The sequence below is a fragment of the Erithacus rubecula genome, assembly GCF_903797595.1.
Source record: "Erithacus rubecula genome assembly, contig: scaffold_231_arrow_ctg1, whole genome shotgun sequence".
NCBI classification, from domain to species: Eukaryota; Metazoa; Chordata; class Aves; order Passeriformes; family Muscicapidae; genus Erithacus; species Erithacus rubecula.
This window is the reverse complement of record NW_027636089.1, coordinates 92,598-114,068: the sequence shown is the minus strand read 5'-3', so window position 1 is coordinate 114,068 and position 21,471 is coordinate 92,598. Positions and strand designations below refer to the sequence as shown.

Below are 21,471 nucleotides of genomic sequence, written 5' to 3'. Positions count from 1 at the left end.
AATTTCTCAATACCCTCTGTCTCTACAGCAGCTGTTCCAAAAGCCCACCTGAGTCCCTGTGGGTCTTTGTAATAGCAATTCCAGAGGAAGAATATGCCCAGAATTCATGGAGCCTCTGGGCCAGTCACACTGGGATGTTTCTGCCACCCCTTCCCAGTCAGGCTCATTTCAGCCTCCAGCAGAGTCAATTCCTGTGATCCCCCATCACCCCAGCAATGGAAACAGGTTCTGCCCCCACATGTCCCAGTGGCATTAGGGTACACTGTGCACCAGGATCAACTAAAGGCTCTGATGTGCCAGGTCATTGGATCTACTCCATCCAAAAGACCTGGCTGTCCTGTGCCTCTCCCTGGCTAGAGGCAGGGCCCCTCTAACCCTGGTTATCATTTCCTTCCTGGGCATACATACTAGAGGTTCTTTTAAGAGGATCCCACAGGCCATCTTCCTTTCTGCAATACCTGGCAGCTTGGTCATGGGAGGTTGAGGCTGCCTTCACTTGAGTGGAACTCCCTCTCTTAGTGCTTCCCTCCCTGAGATGATGCACTCGTGCTGCCAGCACAGAAGTGGGTTCCTCATTTTGCCTTTTCATGATCTCCCCATGGTTGTGCAAAAAGAACCACAGGTCAGCTCGTGGGGTGTCTCCTCTCTCCCTAGCTGGGGGATGTTGGGCTCTGACTTTGGGGCCTGTGCCATGCACTGATGCTGCACTGATCTTCCTCACCTCTTCCCTTATCTCCCTCATCTCTTCCTTAAACTCCTGTTTGAGCTCCTTAACCACAGCAGAGACATGAGCCTGCCTCTGGCCATTGATCACACTCTCATAATTTCTGAGCTTGTTGGTGACAGAACCCACAGTCTCTGGGTTGTTATCAGCATTAATTGTCACAGTAAAGGTGTATTTGGATGGCCCCAGGTTTGCCAGATTCCACATCATCTGCCCTGTGCACCTGACCTTGTCAGGGTCATTGTCCTGCTGTCCACCCCTCCCAAATTGTACCTCCAGTGCTGCCACTTCTCTCAGCTGCTGGATCCCTTCCTCAAGGCTCTTCCAGCACATTCTATGGTGCTGCTCCTGCATTCTCTCTCTGTGGACAAACCTCTCTCTCACACTCATTAAAAGCTGCTCCCAGAGGGAAAGGAGGCCCTGCTCCCTTAGGAATACCTGATCCACACCTCAGTTCTGGGTCAAGGGTCCCAAATTCCTTGTCTCAGAACCATCCAGTCGCACACCTGTACCCATAAGCTCCCACACCTGAAGGAACCTGGTTGTATAATCCTCACACCCCCATGGTACAATGTCTTTTTGCAGATTTCAGACTTTTATAAGATGAGGTCTCGGTGATGATCTCAACCTCTGGCTCCCCTATGGGTTGTGAGTGCCCTCCTTTCTTATCTTTATTGACTGAGTGCTCTGATTTCATCTTAGATTTTTCCTATTTCCAGGTGCCACTGCTGCTGGCTGTGCCTGCCCCTGTGGTTCAGCTGGAGCCTGGACAGTTGTAACGTCTGTGGGTTCCACTGCTGCAGCATCAGACTGTCCCTCTGTGAGGCAGGGGGAGGGTTTCTCACCAGCTGGGGCAGTGCAGTCCTTCAGCATATGGGAATAGGAATAGAGTTTTACTAGGAAAATTAAAAATATAGTAATATAAAAGACACAGCACCCCTGAGAGAATTGTCAGACAACAGGACCCATTTCAAGAACAGCCTTAAAAACACCTCAGCCAAAAACCAGGATAATGAATAAATAGATCATATCCCTTAGCACATTCTGACCTTGCCAGTGTTTTGGTCTTTATATTACCATACTTTTATATTCATTTTCCCAGTGAAAAACTGCTATTCAAAATCCAATATCATTGCCAGGGAGCTCCTTAATTTCCAAGCCATATTAATTTAGAGGGAGGGAGTTTACATTTTTCATTTCAAGAGAACCTCCAGAGCTCCTCAGCAGACACCTGTCTGTCAAACCAAGACAGTGCCCTGCTGCAGCTCCATCCCCATGGCAGGATCCACGCTGGATGATCCCCAGGGACCCCCGGTGGGCAGAGCCCCCCTGAGCCCTGGTGCTGCTGATCCATGTTGGAAAGACACCTGGCTGGGGCTCCACACCCTCCCTGTGGCCTGGATTTTCTCTGCATTTCTCTTTGTCCTTCCTAAACACCCAAAACCAGGGTAAAAATAGAGATGTTAAATACCGACCTGCTTGGGGACACGGGGGGATCTTCCAGGGGATGCGGGGGATGCTTGGTTCCAGGAATTTGAGGGGTCCTGGGAGGGACCTGGGGGTTTCTCAGGGCTTTGGGCACCCCAGTTCCAGCGGCTCTGGCTGCGCTGGGAGACCCTGGTGGATGGTTTAGGGCTGCTGATGAAGGACTGCCTGCCCTGGACCTGTCCTTATGTCCCCCCATCCTACCTTCCACTGTCGCCTGTCCAGGATCCCCCTCTCCCCGCTGTCACTCCCCTTGGCCCCAGGCCATTCTCGTGTCACCCCACCTTCGTCCTGTGCCCCTCCCAGCCCAGATCCCTTTCCCAGTCTTATTCCCATATTCTCACTCCCTGTCCGGTACTCTCTGCCCACTTGCTGTTCCCATATTCCCAGTTCCATATGCTCTGTCCTGTTCCCATCCTTGTATTGTCTGTCCCAGTCTCACTCCCATATTTGCAATTCCATATTCTCTCTCCCGCTCCCATATTCCCATTCCCAATGCTATTCCCATATTCCCTTTTTGTTCCCAGTTACCATCCCTGTTGCCTCGCCATTCTTAATCCCCAGCCCATATTCTCTCAACTGTTGAAATTTCCATATTCCCAGTCCCTGTCCCCATTCCCAGTACAATTCCTGAGGGCGCCTCTGCCACGGGGGCCTGAGGGCTCCACAGCTTGGGCTGCCTGTGCCACACGAACCCTTCAGCCCTGCTGCTGCCCTTGGCCAGCTGCAGAGAGCACAAGGCTTTGGGCATTGCTCAGGGCCCCCAGCTGGCCACAGCAGCCCGTTCCCCTCGCTATTTCCTTCTCACTCCCATTCTCCATTCTCGCTCCCTGTCCCCATTCCCATTCCCTGTCCCCTCTCACCGGCCGCCGCCGCCATGGCTCCGTTACCCTCACAGCTCTCAGGTGACCGCAAAAAACCCCGCCCTGCTCCCACCCACCAATCCCATTGGGTGACCGCTTTTATATTTGCATAGCCACGCCCTCTGGCCATGCCCACCGCCGGCTCCAGATGCCTCCAGGCGTTCTTTCCTCCCAGTTCCCTCCCAGTGCTCCCAGTAAGAGCTGCGCTGGGAGGGAAAGCGCTCCCATTTCCTATCAAGAGCTCTCAGCATCGCTCCCGCTGTTTTATCCAGTCATTCCCAGTGCTCCGATAATCACTCCCAGCACCACGCGGGTCACAGCTGCTTGGACTCTCCCCAGGGCAGAGCGCGGCTGCTTTTGGGTGTCAGTGTCTGCACGGACTGGGCTGGGAGCAGAGGAGGACCGGGAGGAAGAGGAGGAGCGGGAAGGGAAGGGATGGAAGAAAAGCAGCGGGAGGAAGAGGAGGGACACGGGAGGAGCGGCAGGAAGAGGAGGAGCGATTTTGGAAACATGCGCTTGTCCTGCACACCCGCACAGGTCGCGACGGGAGCGGCAGCATCGCCCCCCCAAAAAACCGCAGGTGAGCGGGGAAGGGGACCATCGCCCCAAATCCATCATGGGGGCTCCAGGAGGGTTTTATTTTGCGGTTCAGAGGATGTTTGGATCTTGCAGGAGCCCAAAGCCAAGCCCTGGTGCAGGGGGAGCGCAGAGGGGCAATCCCGGAGCCAGGGGACCCCCGGCAGCCTGGAGGGGTGCGGGAGGTTGGTGCTGAGCAGGCTCCGGGCCCCCGAGGCTGAAAGGGGCGCTGACTGCTCCAGCTGCCCTTGGGCAGCGCCACCATCAAACCCAACGCGCTCAGCCCTTGTTTTCCCTCGAAACCAGGATTTCCCAAACTTCGGCTGCATTGAGGACGAGGAGGCTGTGAGGACGAGGTCGATGTCCCGGGAGCTGCAGGCAGGTGAGGAGGAAGTCAGTGCCTCTTTCCCCCTGTGTCCTGCTCCATCTCCCAGCCCAGCATGGCCCCGGCTGCAGCACAGCCCTGGGGGGATCTCCTTGCCCTTGCACGGAGGCAAATCCCATCCTGTCCTTGTCCTTCCTCCCCCAGACAAAAAGCTGAGCACGGACAGCAGGGAGGACAAATCCCCGGGGCACAGCCTCGGGCAAGAGGCCGTTTGCAGCGGCTCCACGGCGCAGGAATGCAACGGGGAGGAAAAGCCCCGCAGATCCCGCAGCAGGAGGGGCTGCAAACGCACAGCCCGGGGATCCCAGCAGGAAAGAGCCAGCCCGGGCCGGGGAGGCGGCCGGAGCTCGGAGCTGGGGCTGCGTGAGCAGCTTCACCATGGGGAGAAGCCCCACAAGTGCTCGGAATGTGGGAAGAGCTTCAGGTGGAGATCCAGCCTGATCAGACACCAGAGAATCCAGATGGGGGAACGGCCCTACGTGTGTGGGGAGTGTGGGAAGAGATTCAGATTGAGCTCAGACCTGACTGTGCACCAGAGGAGCCACACTGGGGAGAGGCCCTATGAGTGTGATAAATGCAGGAAGAGGTTTCACACCCACTCCAGTCTCCTCGAGCACTATCGCACTCACAGGGATGAGAGACCTTATGAGTGTCGTGAGTGCAGGAAGGGCTTCAAGCACAACTCACATCTCATCAGGCACAGGCTCATCCACACGGGGGAGAGACCCTACGAGTGTGATAAATGCAGGAAGAGCTTTCAGCAAAGGTCCAGTCTCCTCCTCCACTATCGCACTCACTGGGATGAGAGGCCCTTCTGCTGCCACGACTGCAGGAAGGGATTCAAGACAAACTTCCACCCTCGTCAGGCACCGGCGCATCCACACTGGGGAGAGACCCTATGAGTGTCCCGAGTGTGGGAAGAGCTTCTCAAGGAGCTCTCACTTGACCAAACACCAACAGAGTCTCCACTGAGAGAAGCCCTGCAAGTGCCCCGAATGCAGGAGGAGCTTCATGCACTGATCCAGCTCCATCCCCATGGCAGGATCTGCACTGGATGATCCCCAGGGACCCCCGGTGGGCAGAGCCCCTCTGAGCCCTGGTGCTGCTGATCCGTGTTGGGAAGACACCTGTCTGGGGTCTCCACATCCTCCTGGTTCATGGTGGCCTAGATTTTCTTTGCATTTCTCTTTGTCCTTCCCAAGCACCCAAAACCAGAGTAAAAATAAACTTGTTGATCTAAGACGTGTTTGTGGACTTGGAGGGATCTTCCAGGGATGTGGAAGACGCTGGGTTCAAGGGACAGGAAGCTGGTCCCTATTTCAGACTGGACCAGGGCAGATGTTTATGGGACAGGAGCCCTCTGGTGCTGTCAGGATCCTGCAGCTTGTGAGGTGCTCTGCTCCTCTCTGAGTGATGCTAATCCCAGCTCAGCACCTCAGGGCACTGGGGCCCTGCAAGTGGCACTGCCTGTTCTTGGGCAGACAACTGATGTCTGCCTGCAAACGGGCACAGGTTTAGTACTTGCACACTTCATAATATGCAAACACATCTTTATTACCTGGGTCATTGGAGTATGTCCTGGCTCAGGGCAAATTTGAGATGAAACTCCAAAAGGGATCTCTCTAGAAAGTAGATTCAAGCCCCTCCTCCTACTGCTTTGGGAAAAGATTTCCTTGGAGAAAAGTGAAAAAAACCCTGTTTATTTAACAAGAGAAGTATTAACAAGCATAAAAAGTGAAAAATATTAAACAATGAAACCTCGCTGTTCTGAAGAGATGGCAAATTCACAAAGTCCTTTTTGTGGGTGTAGCTCAGCTCACTCAGTCTCCAGTCCCTCTGGTGCTGGAATTCAGCGTCCCAGGCCCCAGTGGGTCACAGGTGTGAGCTCCCAGTGTTCTTCTGGGTTTTCAGTCCAGAGCAGGTTTGAATAGTTCCAAGAAAAAGAAAAATCACAGTCCAGGGAACTTCACTGTCTCAGCTAAAGAAATACTGACTAAAAAACAGAGGAGAGCTCCCTCTCACTGCCCGTCCATACTGCAGACAACACAGGAGAAGGAAAGCTGAAGCTCTTATCTATATATTTTGAAAACAACTGCCTCAGACATTCTACCGCTTCTTCTTCTCCCCCCACTTCACTCTCAAATCTAATTTTAAAGGTGCTAAACAGATGAATGGGGATACAATTCAACATGATAAAGCCACCCCAGGACAAGATGTAAGCTAAGTTAAATGGTGTTAAGTGTTGTTCTTTTCCTAAGTTAAGTTTAATATAACTTATAAGCTGAGTTAAATACTCTTAAGTGTTATTCCTCTGTTAAATTGTTATAGTCATAGGTTAAAAGTTAGGTTAAATACTGTTAAGTGCTGTTATTTTCTAAATTGTGAGGATTGAAGTATAAGTTAAGGTGAAGGTAGAAGTTAAGTCCTGTTAAGTTTGAGCTCTGTTAGGCTTTGAGGCCGCATTCCTTTTATCCTTGCCCTCACTGTCCTTTTGAGACACCCACCTGAGCACACACACACGGACGGTTCTTGGTCCATTTCTGGTTTGATTGACTGGATTTTGTTTGTTTTTGTTGTTGCTTTGTTTCCTTGGTGTGCCTGAAGTGTCCAGTCCAGGAGTAGGGTGACTCTTGCCAAGGAGTCGTGCTGTAGCTTAACATTAAATCTGGTTTTTGCTGTTCCCGTGCTGGGGATTTTTTAAACGCTCTCAGCCCCTGGCTCATAACAGGGTGAAGGAGCCCTGGCCCAAGCTCTGGCCCTGGGACACGGGGACGCTGCCGGGGGGTCTCTGTCCCCCTGTGCCACCCCCAGGGCCCAGCCCCTGTCCCCGTGTCAGGCTCTGGGGTTGATCTCGTGGAATATCCTCTGGGGGAGGCTGTGGCATGGACCTGGGGGGACAGGGGACCACCCTGTGCACGAGCAGCGTTGGACTGTGAGGGGGGACTGTGAGAGGGGAACAGGGCAGAGTGACCTCCCCAGTGACCTCACACAGCCCTGTGATGTCACACAGGACTCTATGATGTCACACAACACCCTATGATGTCACACAACTCTGTGATGTCACACAACACCCTATGATGTCACACCACGCCCCATGATGTCACACAGCCCCTGTGATGTCACACAGCTCTGTGATGTCACACAGCACCCTATGATGTCACACAGTCATTGTGATGTCACACAGCCCTGTGATGTCACACAACCCATGTGATGTCACACAGCACCCTATGATGTCACACAGCCCCTATGATGTCACACAGTCATTGTGATGTCACACAGCCCTGTGATGTCACACAATCCATGTGATGTCACACAGCCCCCAATGATGTCACAACGCCACATGTGCTGTCACACAGCCCTGTGATGTCACACAGCCCTGTGATGTCATACACTCTCTGTGATGTCATACAGCCTCTGTGAAGTCACAGTCATTACTGTGATGTCACACAATCTGCCCTGGCATGTTACACAGCCATTCTGTGATGTCACAGCCCCTCTCTGATGTCACATAGCCACCCTGTGATGGCCGAACACATTCTCTGATGCCACAGCCTTCTCTGGGACATCACACAGCTGCTCTGTAATGTCACAGCCTGCTGTCTGATATCACAAAGCCACCCTCTATGATGGCACAGTCTCCTCTGTGACCTCACTGCCCTCTCTATGATGTCACACAACCATCCAGTGCTGTCACAGCCCACTCAGCAATATCACAGCCTGTTCTGTCATGTCACAGCCCAATCTGTGACCTCACACAACCCACCTTGTGCTGTCACACAGCCCCTTTCTGACATCACAGCTGCTCTCTGGCTCCATGACACAGCCACAGAGGTGCTGCTGTGCCACATCCTCCTCTGGGACATGACACAGCCCCTGCCAGTGCTGAGCACCTGTGAGCTCTGCCTGTGCCCTGCTCGTGTCCCTGCCATGCCCTGGCAGTGCCCCAGCCCTGCTGGGCTGTCACAGGAGCTGCTCCTGGGCAGAGCTGTCTCTCCGCAGCGCTGCCCTTGCCAGGAGCTGCCTCTGTGCTGGAGCCTGGCCCAGCTCAGCAGCACAGGCACAGCAAAAGGACTTGAATCACTCTCTCAGGGCTTTGGTGCTGTTTACATCAGACTCAGTCCCGGAGATAGTGTGCGCAAGAAACTTCTCAAGAGCTCTAAGTGAGATTGAAGCACTGAAGTTTCTCATATTTAACTAGATCCCAGTGAGGAACAGGACTGAGAAAGTGTCCCCAGGTCCCAGTTAGAGCAGAACACTGGAGGCTCTGATGGCAGGTGGGGACAAAGCAGGAAAAGGTGTCTCTGGTGCTGACCACAGCTGGATGTGTTTCAGGAATGCAAAGGGCCAAGGGCTGAGCCCCAGTCCCTGGCAAGGCAGATCCTGTCCCTCCCTCATTGCTCAGGGCTCTTCCTGGGGCACTGGGCTCTGGGGATGTGCAATGCCCAGGGCAGGACCATGGGGCAGCCCCTGCCAGGCTGCTGAGCAGGGACAAGGAGGCACTGAGGCCCTAGCACAGCAAGGCTCACTTGTCCCCTGCTGGCCTCAGACCCAGGGCCAGCAGCCATGGCCCAAGTGCTGCAGCAGTTGGCTCTGGCAGGGCCTTTCAGCTGCTGCCCATCCCTGTGCCCTCTGCAGCCCAGGCTGTCCTACGGTGTCCATGCCCTGCGCCTCTGTCCCTGCAGGCTGTCGTCATCCCCCAGCTGCCCCACCTCGCTGGCCCTTCATTTGCTGACAGCTCTGCATCCTGTCTGCCTCTGCCTGCACACACAAAGCCTTGGGCTGCTCCAGATTCATTCTGGGGGACATGCTGCACCACAGCACTGTCCTGGATGGGAAATTTCTTTTTCTTTCTTCCTAGTCTGGACATCCCCAGTTGCCCTTGGCATGAATCCTTTCTTTCTCGGTCTATTTTCTACTATGTCAAAAGGATCCACCATCTCTGAAACCAGCCTTCAATCCCTCCCAGGGTTCTCCTCTGCTCTGCTCAGTCTCCACTCCACTGAGCACAGAGTTCCTTTGTCCCTAGATAGTGGTCAAGTGCTTGAGGCCAAGAGCCCTTGGACAAGAGGGATGGTTCTTTTCCATAGGAAGGAAACCACAGAACCCCGGGGTTTTGAAGGGAGATGAGAAGCAGTCAGCAGAGGCCAAGGCAAGCCAGACCTGTCTGTCCTTGAAGCTTTTGTCTGAAAGCAACCTTTGGATATACAGGGAGCTTTGGAGGTGGAATTCCATTTCAGCCATGGATTCATGGACTGGAAAGACAGTTGTCCATAGTGTGGAAGGAGGAGAAACCTTGACAGGGTCTTCCTGGATAATCATCCCTTAGATAAGAAATTGCTTCCTTAGAATGACTAATACTAGAAATATTTCACTCCCTTTGCAGACCCCCACTTTATATCTTTGTGATTTTATTGGTCCATTTCTGATTCCTTAGGTGATAGGTCACTTTTTACCTAAAATCCCTAATACTTGGTCAGTTTCACAATCCCTTATACTATTGGTCCATTTCTAAGGCACCATGACCCTACAAAAGCCCCCTTAGTACCTTATATATTTGGACTGCTGCCTGGACCCCTTTGTGGAAGAAATAAAGTGTCTGCTGAACCTTCATGCAGCTTTCTCAATCTCTTTTTCTCTGCTGAACAAGAAGGTACTTTGCAAGCTGAGCAAAAATCACAATAAGAGCTAATGGCCTAAACTTTAGGCTTACTTGCATTCAAGTACCTTGTGACTGAAATCTGCCTGAGACACCAGGAGAAGCTGTTCCTTATGGGACATCTTATCCAGGCTTGTTGTGGCATCTTGGGGCAAACCCCAAGCTCTAGCAGTTACAGGTAGGAAGGAAAGAGTAGAGTCACAGTGTTTCAAAACCTGATTAGAGGCAGCCCTAAGGAGGTCAAGGCCAGTCAGATCTGGTATCAGGGAGGAATCTTCAGACAGACAGAATTTGGAAGGCCAAATCCCACTTTTGTCTATGGGCATCTGGATGAGAAGGACAGTTCTCTTCAATAGGAAAGAATGTAGGGAGCCCCGGTGTTTCAAAGGCAAATGAGAGCAGGTCCTTGGGAAGCCAAGGGAACCTAGACAGTCCTGGCAACTTTTGCCTGGCAGCTATCCTTGGATGTAAGGAATTTTGGAGGCAGATTCCCAATTTTGACCATGGATGTCTGGACTTGAAACACGTTTTTTTCTATGGGAAGAAAATCACAGGAAGCCCCCAGTGTTTTGAAGGCAGATGAGAGGTGGCCCCCAAGAGGCCAAAGCCAGCCAGAACTGTCTGTCCTGGCAGGTTTCATATGGAAATAACCCTTGGATATAATCAAATTTGGAGGAGGAATCCAAATTTTTGCCATGAACCCCTGGAGAAGAAGGACAGTTCGTTCCCACAGGAAGAAAAACACTGAACTCCAGTGTTTCAGGGGCTGATAAGAAATAGCCCCCAACATGGCAAGTCAGCTGGACCAGTCAGGCAGTCCCCAGGAGGCCCAGCCAACCAGGCCTGTTCCACGTTCTTGTATCCTTGGGGTTCTGCAGCATCACAATTGCCCCTTGGTGTCGCATTCTGCCACAGCAAGGGGTGCTAAAATTCCCCTGGGGCCTGGAGTCTCAGACCTCAGGCAACCACTAATGACCAACAGGAAAAGACGACAACAGGGCGGGTCTTGGTTTAGCAAAACCTGGGATCCTTTACTGAGCCAGGAACCAAGACAAGAACGAGGGTAGAGACATGAGTTTTATATGCCAGGATAGGGGTGGACTTTAGGGTCAAGGTTCAGTAGTGAGAGGAGCAGAGGATTGCAAAGGGGTGGGTAGAGGAGGACAACCAATGGGAAGAATTAAGGCAGGAACACTGCAGTAGAATTTAAACTAATGAGGGTACAGGAAAAGAAGATCATTCCAGGGCCATTCCTTATCTGACAAAATGAGTGGAGTGTCTTTTCCCAGGCTTGCAGGAGCACGCCCCACAGGGTGGAGGGGTGGAATTTTCTTTTTAAATCATGCCCCGCACCGATGCTGTCTGTCTAGGTAGAATCCCCACCTCCTGGGAAGGGGGCACATCTTGGTTCCATGTGGCCCTGTAGTATCAGAAGAGATCTTTGTTTCCATGAGGCCCAGCAATATAACAATAGTCTCTTTAGCTCCACAGTAGCACAATGGCCCTTGATTCCATGAGGCCTTGCTGTGTCAAAATGGTTTCCTTCTTTCCATGGGACTGCACAATGCCACAATGGTCTCTTGATTCTGTGAGGTCGCGCAGTCTCAAAATGAGCCCTTGGTGCTATTGGGTTCCCTAGGATGACAATGGCCCTTTGCTTCCACCAAGCCTGGATGTGTTACACTGGCTCCTTGCTTCCACGAGGCCTTGCAGTGGCACAATGGTTGCCTTGGTTCTATGAGGCTCTGCGATGTCACAATGGTCTCTTTTGGTTCCACAGTGCCACCACAGCACCTTGGTTCCATGAAGCCCTGAAGTACAGAATGGCCCCTTGATTGCATTGGGCCTCTCTTTGTTAACCTGAGTTCTTAGTTCCACAGAGCCCTGTAGTTCCACAGTGGTCTCCTTGGTTCCATGGTGCACACAGTGTCACAATGGCCCCTCAGTTCTACAAGGCCCCATAGTGTCACAATGGCCACTTGCTCCCATGAGGCCCTGTGATGTCACAATTGTCTCATTGGTTGCACAAGGCCCTGCAGTTCCACAGTGGCTCTTGAAGTGTCATAATAGGCTCAGGGAGTTCCCCTGGTTCAAAATGGCCTCCTTGGTTCTATGATGTCTGTAGTGTAACAATGGTATCCTTGGTTCCACAGAGTCAGAATGACCCCGTGGTCCCATGGAGCCCCACAGCACCTTATAGAGCCCCACAGCCCTTATGGAGCCCCACAATGTCACTATGATCCCCTTGATTCCATGAGGCCCTGCTGTGCAACAACGACCCCTTGGTTACACAAGGCCCTGCAATGTCACAATGTTCCCTTAGTTCCAATGGATCCTGAAGTGTCATAATGGTCTCCAGGGTTCCATGAGGCCCCACAATGTCACAATGATGTTTGGTTCCAAAAGCTTTCATTCTGTCAACAGCAATCTCCTTGGTCCCTCAGTGTCACAATGGAGCCTTTGTTCCATGAGGTTCAGTAGCATAACATTGATGCCTTGATTTGATGAGGTTGGGGAGCACCACAATGATCTCCATGGTTCTTCAGCCCTGCTGTGGCTACCGTGAAAAAATGGACCTATGGTCCCATGAGGTTCCAGGGTCACCAGGGTCACTTTGGCTCCACAAAGCCTTGCTGTGCCACAATTGCCTCTCATGGTTCTGTGAGTTTCCATACTGTGGATAATGATCTCCTTGGTTCCACAGTATCACAATGGACCCCTGGTTCTATGAGCTGCCTGGCCTCCCAAAGCCTCTCACAGACCCTACTGGGCCCTCATTGCCCCTCACAGGTCCCCATGGCCCCCCATTGCCCCTCATGGCACCTCACAGCCCCAGGCACGGTGCTCCAGCCAAAGTAGGAGTCGGGCCCTCTTTGTTCCCCTTTTATTTCAGACCCTTCACAGCAAGGAGTAAAGAAAGGCTGAAATGGAGCCTTTCCCCAGCGTTTTCCTCGGGGCTAATTGTGATCTGAAGCTCTGTGCTGACACTGCCCCAGCGTGAACATCCCTGCAGCCCCAAAGTCTTTGCTGTCGCCTGCATCCATTCCCTGTCTCCCATGTCCATTCCCTGACCCCAGTCAGAAAGAAAATTGGGAGGAAACGTGTAGAAGGTATAAAGTTAGGTTGGCATGGAAGAATGAGAAAAGAAAAAGGAGAGACAAGAGCAGATAGACGAGACAATGGAATCATGTGATAGAGTGCTGGTGGGGGAGGAGCATGTTTAGACAGTGCAGTAGGACAGGGGCCAGCTCGGGGACATGGCTTGTGATAAGGAGAGTGAGCATAGGGAGGAAAAAACATCTGGAAAAACAGATTGTATGTTAAAAAACTGGGATTTTCTTTTAAAAGTTTTGTTTGGTTCAGTGGAAAAATGAATGGTTGTGAGCTGTGGGAAAATGAATACACCCAGGCAGTTGTGAGGGGAACTAGAAGAAGTACAGAGGATAATGCAGATGGATTGTTAGGAGTGTCAGGGGTTCCTGTTATACCAGTGAGCCAGCACACTGGAGCCCTTGTTAACTTTTAAGATGGATCCAGATTGAAAACAGATGTGTTTCCTGATAGATACAGGCATCTCTCAATCCACACTGAATTGAATCCCTAATGGGGGGAAATCGTGAAAAATATCATTGATTATTCAAAGGGTGAGTGGAAAGTACGAGTAAGTGCATTTTATTCAATCACTGTTAGTAGATGTGGGGGTTATGGTCCTGGCCAAGAGCTGTAGGATGGTCTGAGGGGTCCAGGAGTGGCTGTGGGGCTGTCAGGGGAATTTTCAGTCGTCATGACTCCCATAGCTCCAAAAAGCAGCCAACAGACCCCCGCCTCAAAGATGCTGCTGGGGTTTGGGGGCTCCATGTTGGGGTTCATCCTCCTGGAGCTGCAGGAGAAGGTGGGGGGTCCCCAGGGTTGTCCAAGTTTAGGACAAATTTTAGAAAAGAGACCTCCAAAGGACCCCCTCCCCCCCTTACAATTCCTTCCTTCACCAAGCTCGGAAAGAATTTTCTTCAGGGGAAAGTGGAAAAAATTTTTATTAACAAAATACAAAAGAAACACTTCCCAGCACAGACTCAGATTGAGATGAACTCGGCAGATCTTTGCCAGGAAGGGCAGTAGAGCTTCTTGGGCAGACTTCCAGAGGTGGCCTCCGAAGTTCAGATCCGTCTCCTCTGAAGCTGGTGCAAATCTTAGGGATGAGGAGAAGGGAGAGAGGGAGAGGGGCAGCCGGGAGCAAGCTAAAGCAAGCCCAGGGAGAGCAAAAGCGAGCCTAGGGCAAGCAAATGCAAGCGGGGGGCAGCTAAAGCGGTGGGGGGCAGCTAAAGCGGCGGCAGCAGCAAGCAGCAGCAGCAGGCCAGCCGAAACACCAGCCTAGATAAAACAGCCTGGGGGAGGGGCCGGCAGCTCCATGGCAGGAGCAGGGAGACGAGCTAGTCAAAACATCAACCCATAACAAGCTTATACTGGGCTCTGGAGTTTGTCCCTAAGAACCGTCGGAGAACACAAAGAGATCCCACAGGTCGCCTCCAATATATTCATGTAAGCATTGACACATATTCAGGTGCAGTTTATGCCTCTGCTCACACAGAAGAAAAGGCTGTGCATGCCAAAGAACACCTAGTGCAAGCCTTTTCAGTGCTGGGGATCCCTAGGGAAATTAAGCAATAATGGCCCAGCATATGCATCCAAGAAGTTCCTAGAATTTGTCCAGCCTTGGGGAGTGGAACATAAAACTGGCATCCCCCACTCCCCCACAGGCCAAGGTGTGATCAAGCGTGCCCATCAGACACCCAAGCAGGTCCTGGAAAAACAGAGCAGTTCAAATGTGTGGATGTCTTAACAGCAGAAGCTCTGCAAAGCCATGTTTACTATCAATTTTCTAAATTGTTCATTTGAAAATATAAGTGCACTTGTGGTATGTCACTTTTACAGTGGTAATCAGTTCAAATTGTCCCAGCATCCACCAGTCTTGATTAGGGACCCAGAAACTTGGGAAACCAAGGATCTCTGTGAGCTCCTTACCTGGGGATGTGGTTATGCATGCGTAGCCACTCCCTTGGGTCCTTGCTGGATTCCCCAGAAGTGGGTGAAACCTTTTGTTCCAAAAAATCCAGCTCCAGCAGAAGGAGAGGAGAAGCAAGTTGCCATTGCTTCAAAAAGAAGACACCACTGGAAGGAGGACAGAAAATCTTCCTACGATGTGGCTACATTCCAGCAGACACAGAGACTTTTAGCAAGCTTTAAAAATGTTTGTTTTTCCTTTTAGAGAAAGCCTGATGCATTTAACTTTGTTAAACAAAAAATGGGGAGATGTTGTATTTCACTGATTGAGATCGAGAATAATGTTTTGTACTGAACTCCGCTAAATTCTGTGAAGTTGGTTCAGCCTTCCCTTAGCCCCTCCCCACCAGTTCAACCCCATTGGGTGCAACTCAATTTCCCCTCCCCTGACCTAAGATTTGAAATTCCTCACCACTCCTTTGTTTGCCCTCTTTTTCCCCTGGACCCCTTCAGGAATAAAGCTTGGATTATCCTGGGAAGAAGAGCTTCCTTGGTCTTTTGCTTTCTCTATGCCAAATTCCCTCCATCTCTGACTCAGAGGTAGCCAGAAGAATGGTCAGAGAGTGGGGAGGATCACGGCACTGCAGCACCATCAGACTCTCCCTCTTTAAAGCAGGAGGAGGCTTGAGGGTTTCTCACCAGCTGAGGAAAAGTGCTCCTTCAGCATCTCGCCCATCTCCTTCACTAGAACCCCCATCCAGCTCCAGGTGGTTCCTTTCTGTGGTGGGCTGTGGGGCATGGTCAGGGCCTGGGGCAGCATCCTTAGACTCTGGGGCAGCATCCCTGGTCTCTGGGGCTGGGTCTGGCTCTGGGGCAGCATCAGGCTTTAGGGCAGCATCCCTATTTCCTGGGTTAGGTATCAGGATTGTTATCCCAGTCAATCCCCCCTTATCTTTGAATGCTAAATAGAACAGGCCTATCAGCAACACCAGTCACTGTGTGATATCATTAGCATTTAAAGTGGATCTGAACTCCTTGAAAACTGCTGTGGTGAACTGAAAAAATTGGGTGATGGGTTGGGGGAAGATTTCCCCTGCTGTCACTTCCTCACAGTAAGTGCCATTATTGAAGTAACTCCAAAACCACACACTTAGAGTGTGATAACTTGAGATCCATGTGACTATGTTCCAGAGGAAGTTAAAAATTCATCAGTGCCCCACCGATCAACCCACCAAATGAATAGGATAATAGCTACAGTAACTTTGGTGAGGGGAAGAATGCTAAAATAAGGGCTTGCAAATGGGAGAGATGTATCTGTGATCACGTGGAGCCCAAGCCAGATTAAACTGGACAATATGGTGCCACCTAACAGAAAACCTTAGTTAACTCAAGAACTGTTATTCCTATTTTCACCCTGCTCTCAATGCCCTCAGGCCCCACTGTCTGGGCACCAAAATCTGTCCTGGTTTGGATGACAGGTATTTGCCAAGAAAGGCAGGAGCGCCTTCCAGGATGGAGAATGTAAACCCCCTCCCTCCTAATTGTTATAATTTTGCAATCAGGGGCTCTCAGGCAGAGGTATGGGGGTAGGAATAACAGCTCTTTGCTAATATATCTAATCAGACAAACAAAAACAACAGCAGCTATGAAAATGAACAACAAACAGAACAGCAACTCAGCTCCAGTCCTTTTTGGCCACAGACACTTTTCCTGTGCTCAGTGCCAGTGGTGGGTGCAGGGCAGGTCCCACACAGCTGTGGAAGGCTGGGACAATGTCAGCAATGTCCCAGGTGGGAGAAGGGATGGAGGAAGGACTCCCCACTCACCACAGGGGTTGTGGCACTCGGCTGCATGTGCAGAGGCAGCAGCTGGAGAGGGGCAGGCAGCAGTGCAGTGTCCCACAGCAGAGAACCTGGCTCCTGGTGTTGGGATGGCGGGGGTGGAAGTGAGCAGCCACCAGACATCTTCCTCCGACCCCACTGGCGAGCACAAGGGCCAGACCCTGCCCAGCTACTCCCCATCTCTTCTGTCACTTGCCATCATGAGCTAGGGTGCAGCACAACAAGCTTTCTTAGCATCATAGCAGGGAAAATTCCACAGAGAGAAAAAGGAAGGGAACAAACCCCAACCCCCAACACAGCCACAGTAGCCTTAGTTCAAGGGCCCCTGTTTAGATAAGGGCCTGCAAATGGGAGAAATATAGCCACGACCACGTGCCACCTGAACCAGGGCAAGCCAGACCACATGATGCCACCTAATGAGGTTTTATATCCAGCACACAGAGCCCATAGTGAGGATATCTAACTGCAACAAAAATTGGTTAAATTGCAAAGCGAAACAGCAAATGGAGAATGTTGTGAACATTTTACTAAAAAAAGTGTGAGAGAATCATCCCTCTCCCCACTCCAACATGTGAGGTGTTGCATAGGGTGTATTAGAGCACTGGGGTGCTAGAGAAATCAGCTGGGAAATCAAGTATTTGATGATTTCATTAGAGAAAAGTGGTCAATTGATGCAGCCCTGGCTGGAGGGAGTGCCCAAAAATGGGGAAAAGATAGAAAGACACCAGAACAAATCCTATAACACCATGGACCAGCCCCTGGGAACCTTAATGAATTCACATGAAGAGAAAAAAATTTCTCCAATATTTTGTGCAGCATAATTAGATTAAAAACGAAATATTATTCTCATTCTTACCATTATGATTAATGTTCATACTATTATTACTGTTGAAGTTGTTGCTGTTATTACTGCTATTATTATGATTATTGTTATGTACTAAGGAATATATTATCAGTCCTCGAAATAACAATCAATTGGCCACCTCCAGCTCCTGACCTTCCTGCTGACAAATCCAGGGAAATGAAGAACAGGACATTTCACCATGGGATGGGATCACATTACCTATTCACAGAAGAAGGAGAAGTTTGTGGAAAATTAAATGACTCAAATTGCTGTTTCCAAAGAGATGATAACTGAGAAGTGGTAAAACAGGTCACAAAGGAAACAAGAAAGTAGATCATGCACCAGTCCAAACAGGGAAAGAATGGCAATGGGACACGATTTCGTGCTTCCCTGGCAGACCATGGGTTAAACGAATGCTGTTCCTCCTCTGATGTGCTGCAGCAACTCTCATCTTTTTCCCATGCAGACACCTTGCTGAGAGCAGCTCATTCAGCAGCTGAGCAAGGGGATGCAGGTGGCAGCCAGGCCTGATCCAGAAACGGCTACAAAAGGACAGGGAGTGAGGGACTGAGAATAATCCCAAAATCAAGAAACACACAGGAAGAAAAATACAGCGTCAGTGAGTGAAACTGCCTTGGAGATAGGGCCAAAAATGTGTACATGAGAAAGCAATGGGAGAAATCTTCACTTCAGAAAATGTTATTAATTCACACGGACTGCTGCTCACCCAACATCCTGCTCAATTCCTGAACTTCGAGAAGGAGAAACACTTAACAGAGCCGTGAAAATCAGATGTTATACTAAAGGAGGGGTGCATAATAAGGAGGACATGCAGCAGGCGGATCGGGAAACCTGAACCTTCCAAGTGTCTTTTCTTTTTTTCGGGAAAGAGAGAGGGACACACAGCCCATAAAATGAGGGTAAAAAGGAGGGCGCGTTTTAGAAACAGCAAGACAAATGCCCATAGCCTCTCCCTTTGTTCATGAATAAAGTCACTTTTACAGGACTCCTCTGTCTCCTTTGGGCACACAAACCTCTGGCAACGTGAATTTTCCCGCACAGACCTGGGGCCTCTCTCAAACATCCCTTTTCCGGCTCAGACTCCTGCTGGGGCTCCAGGTGGGTCCCGGCTCCACCCCGCACTCACCGCCAGCTCGCAGCGCCCGCAGCTCCCGCTCACCCCGAGCTCCCGGCGGGTCAGGGCAGCAGCGGCTCCTTGGCCCGATGCCCGGGCCGGGCCCAGCGCGGAGCTGCTCCTCAGACGAGGGTTCCGAGAAATGGCGGAGCACGGGAAAGGAACAGGAGTCCATGATGTGCACAGAGCCCGCCCCTCGCAAGGATGACTTCAATACAGAATTTACATTCTAAGTTTGACAAGATAAACAAGGATTTTATACAGTTTCATGGACAGTGGAAATCTCTGATTCCAGGCTCCAAAGCCTGGTAAAGAAGGATAAAACCATGAAGGCTGTGCCTCATCACAGCAGAGTTTTGGATTCCCTGGAGCTGCTCAGTGAGACAAAGGGAAACTGCAGAATTGGCATATATGCTCAGACACTGCTCGGGCTGAGTCTGATTTTTGCAAGACCCTGCCTGCAAAAACCCCAGTTTGAGGGGTCTGTGAAAAAACACTACGGTGAGGTGTGTCCCAAGCACAGTCCTAGAGCATGTGCTCCTTCTATTCCCTATTGAGAGGCTAAATTGCAAATCTTGGCTGAAGCTGAGTGTTGGGAATTTGCATTTGCAAACCTTCAGGAGAGTGGTGGCTCACAGAGAAGAAAATCTCTAGAGTCAAACTGAGGGTATTTTTAGTGTTTTACCTAGGTTTGCATTTTATAATGGTAATGAAATACTCTTCATAGTTCTTTTCTTGAAGATGCTGCTTCATCAAATCCTAGCAGATTTTCAGCAGTTACAACAGGTATGTGTGACACCAGACCTGCAGGGCCGTGGGTACTGCTCAGTCTGGCTCAAGGATTTTGTAAAGCAAAGGACACCAGAATCCAAACTGCAGAAATGTTTGCATGGCCTAATTTTCTTTTGCTTTCTCCTTCACAGGATAGCCCCAGCTGCCCTGAAATGAAGGGCAGGTGCCAGTGCCTCCACAAAAAGCTGTCCCATATTCAGAGTTGAATATCTGAATTTGACAAGGAATAAGTGGAGTCCTGGAACCACACATGTGCTTCAGCTTGATGAAATCTCTGAACATGGGGTTTTTATTTCAAATTTTGAGACTGTTTTTTCAGGATTACTTAAGTTAGCATTTATAGGAGATTACATTTGCACTGAGAAGTTGATTGTTTCTTTAAAATGTAGGATTAGTTCAAAGAATATTAGTAAGCGTAAGGAGTTGAAAGAAGTTAGTTTTGACCTTGAACAATATAGAAATTTCACTGTTGATAACTCCTTCTCTCATTGTTGTTTATACAGCATTTGAAGTGTGCTATTCTGGTCAATTCTTTTCTTCAAGCCTTAGGTTTGTCCACTGAAATAAACTTTTTCACTAGACGGTGGACGCCCAGTACCTCTACTATGAAATTGTACATATTTTAAGAAAATATTGTGGCAAACTGAAAATCTTATGATAAGTAGAGGGATGTTTTCTGAACTCTCTTGTTAATTTAAACTCTTTGCCTCATGCTTTCAAAGGCGTAGAATTTTGGACAACCCCATCCCCAAATCCTTGTTTTGGTAGGTGTGTTGGTTTCACGTGCTTGGGGGGAGGGTTGGCTTCCCCTCTGGGAAAGCTCCACATGGTCCAGGAAGGGAGGGGGCTGTCCCGCCTCTCGGGACTTCTCCTGTGAGCTGCTGGCACCAGAGAGATGATTTGGTGATGGACAGCTCGGGAAACCAATGCAAAGTTATTTCACTTTCACGAATCCCAGTGGATCACGTGCTGGGGGGTCTTTCAGCTTCCGCTCTCCAGAGGAGCGGGGCCTCTGGCTGGGGCCCGGCCCAGCTCCGGCTCTGTGGGGAGCCCTTAGTCCGGCTCCGGCTTGGCTCGGCGGGGCCGCATGGCCCCCGGCACCGGCCGCATGTTTTCTCTTAATGACCTGAATACAATTTTAACTTCTTCATGCCTGGGTAAGATTCTTGATCTCCTGAACTCACTTAATGAGAAGGAATAAAGCATGGAGTCCACAGAGGTCGGCGGAAAGTTCCTGATGGGAAGAGATTGAAAAGATGCAACAAACCTTTTATTTTGTGGGGCTATGAGGGGATTGTGACTTCACTAAAATTCCTTTAAAAGGTGAAATATACTTGGGGAGGATGGGTGCTTGAGTTGAAGACTTTTTTTGCCTCAGGAAATGGAGCTCTCTGTTTTGGGACTGGAATATGAATAGAGACATTTGATAGAGAAGATGATGAAGAGGATTTTGCTTTTCAGCAGCCTGCCTTTAAAAGAAGCACCCCATGTATGCATCGTAACCCATAACACGGCTCTGCAAGGACTGTAGGAATGAGAGGAAAATTCATAGTTCTGTAGGTGCCTGGCGAATGCAGACTGTGAAGGTGAAGACACCCCCTAATTCTACAGCAGAAAAAGGAACTTTTCTCTCTAAAGTGAACTGAAATGATTGTAACTGAGGTCTTCAAATTCACCCTGAAAATGGGTCCATCTTTTATGCTCAAATCACCAGGTCAAAGTGACTTGGTCACATTTTTAGCACAGAAACACCTCGCTCTGATGGCACACTTTTTGACCAATTTTAGGTGCCCAGCAGTAAATTTCATGGTCAGATAAGCTAGTCAGAGTAATGTGACACAGACAATTCCATAAAGTTTCTACCATTTCTGCTGCTGTTTATCTCCCAATGTACTACAGGCCTGTTGGAAATACTGCCACCAGTCGATTCCTTTCAGAAAAATGCTGAAAAAAATAATAAATAAATAAAATAATGGAGTTCCTTTCTTTTTCTTCTCTCATGTTTCACTTCCTTAGTTACCATTTTTACTTCTGTTTGAGTTCATCTCAACAAAATCCACTGTAATCCTCAAAAGTATTTTGTCTCTCTGTTGGATAGCTTTATTTATTATCAGATTGTTCTCTGCAATAAAACCCGTTTTTTTGCTGACTTTGTTCCCTGAGTTGCAGCCT

The 21,471-nt window shown here is 50.1% G+C and overlaps 1 long non-coding RNA gene across 1 annotated transcript; it reads left to right on the top strand.

The window, feature by feature from the left end:
• Positions 1-3,616: 3,616 nt before the first annotated feature.
• LOC306815795 lies at positions 3,617-4,207 on the top strand. Its single transcript, XR_013777470.1, has 3 exons — positions 3,617-3,652; positions 3,955-4,030; positions 4,178-4,207. It is a non-coding gene; the product is annotated as an uncharacterized lncRNA (long non-coding RNA).
• Positions 4,208-21,471: the final 17,264 nt, after the last annotated feature.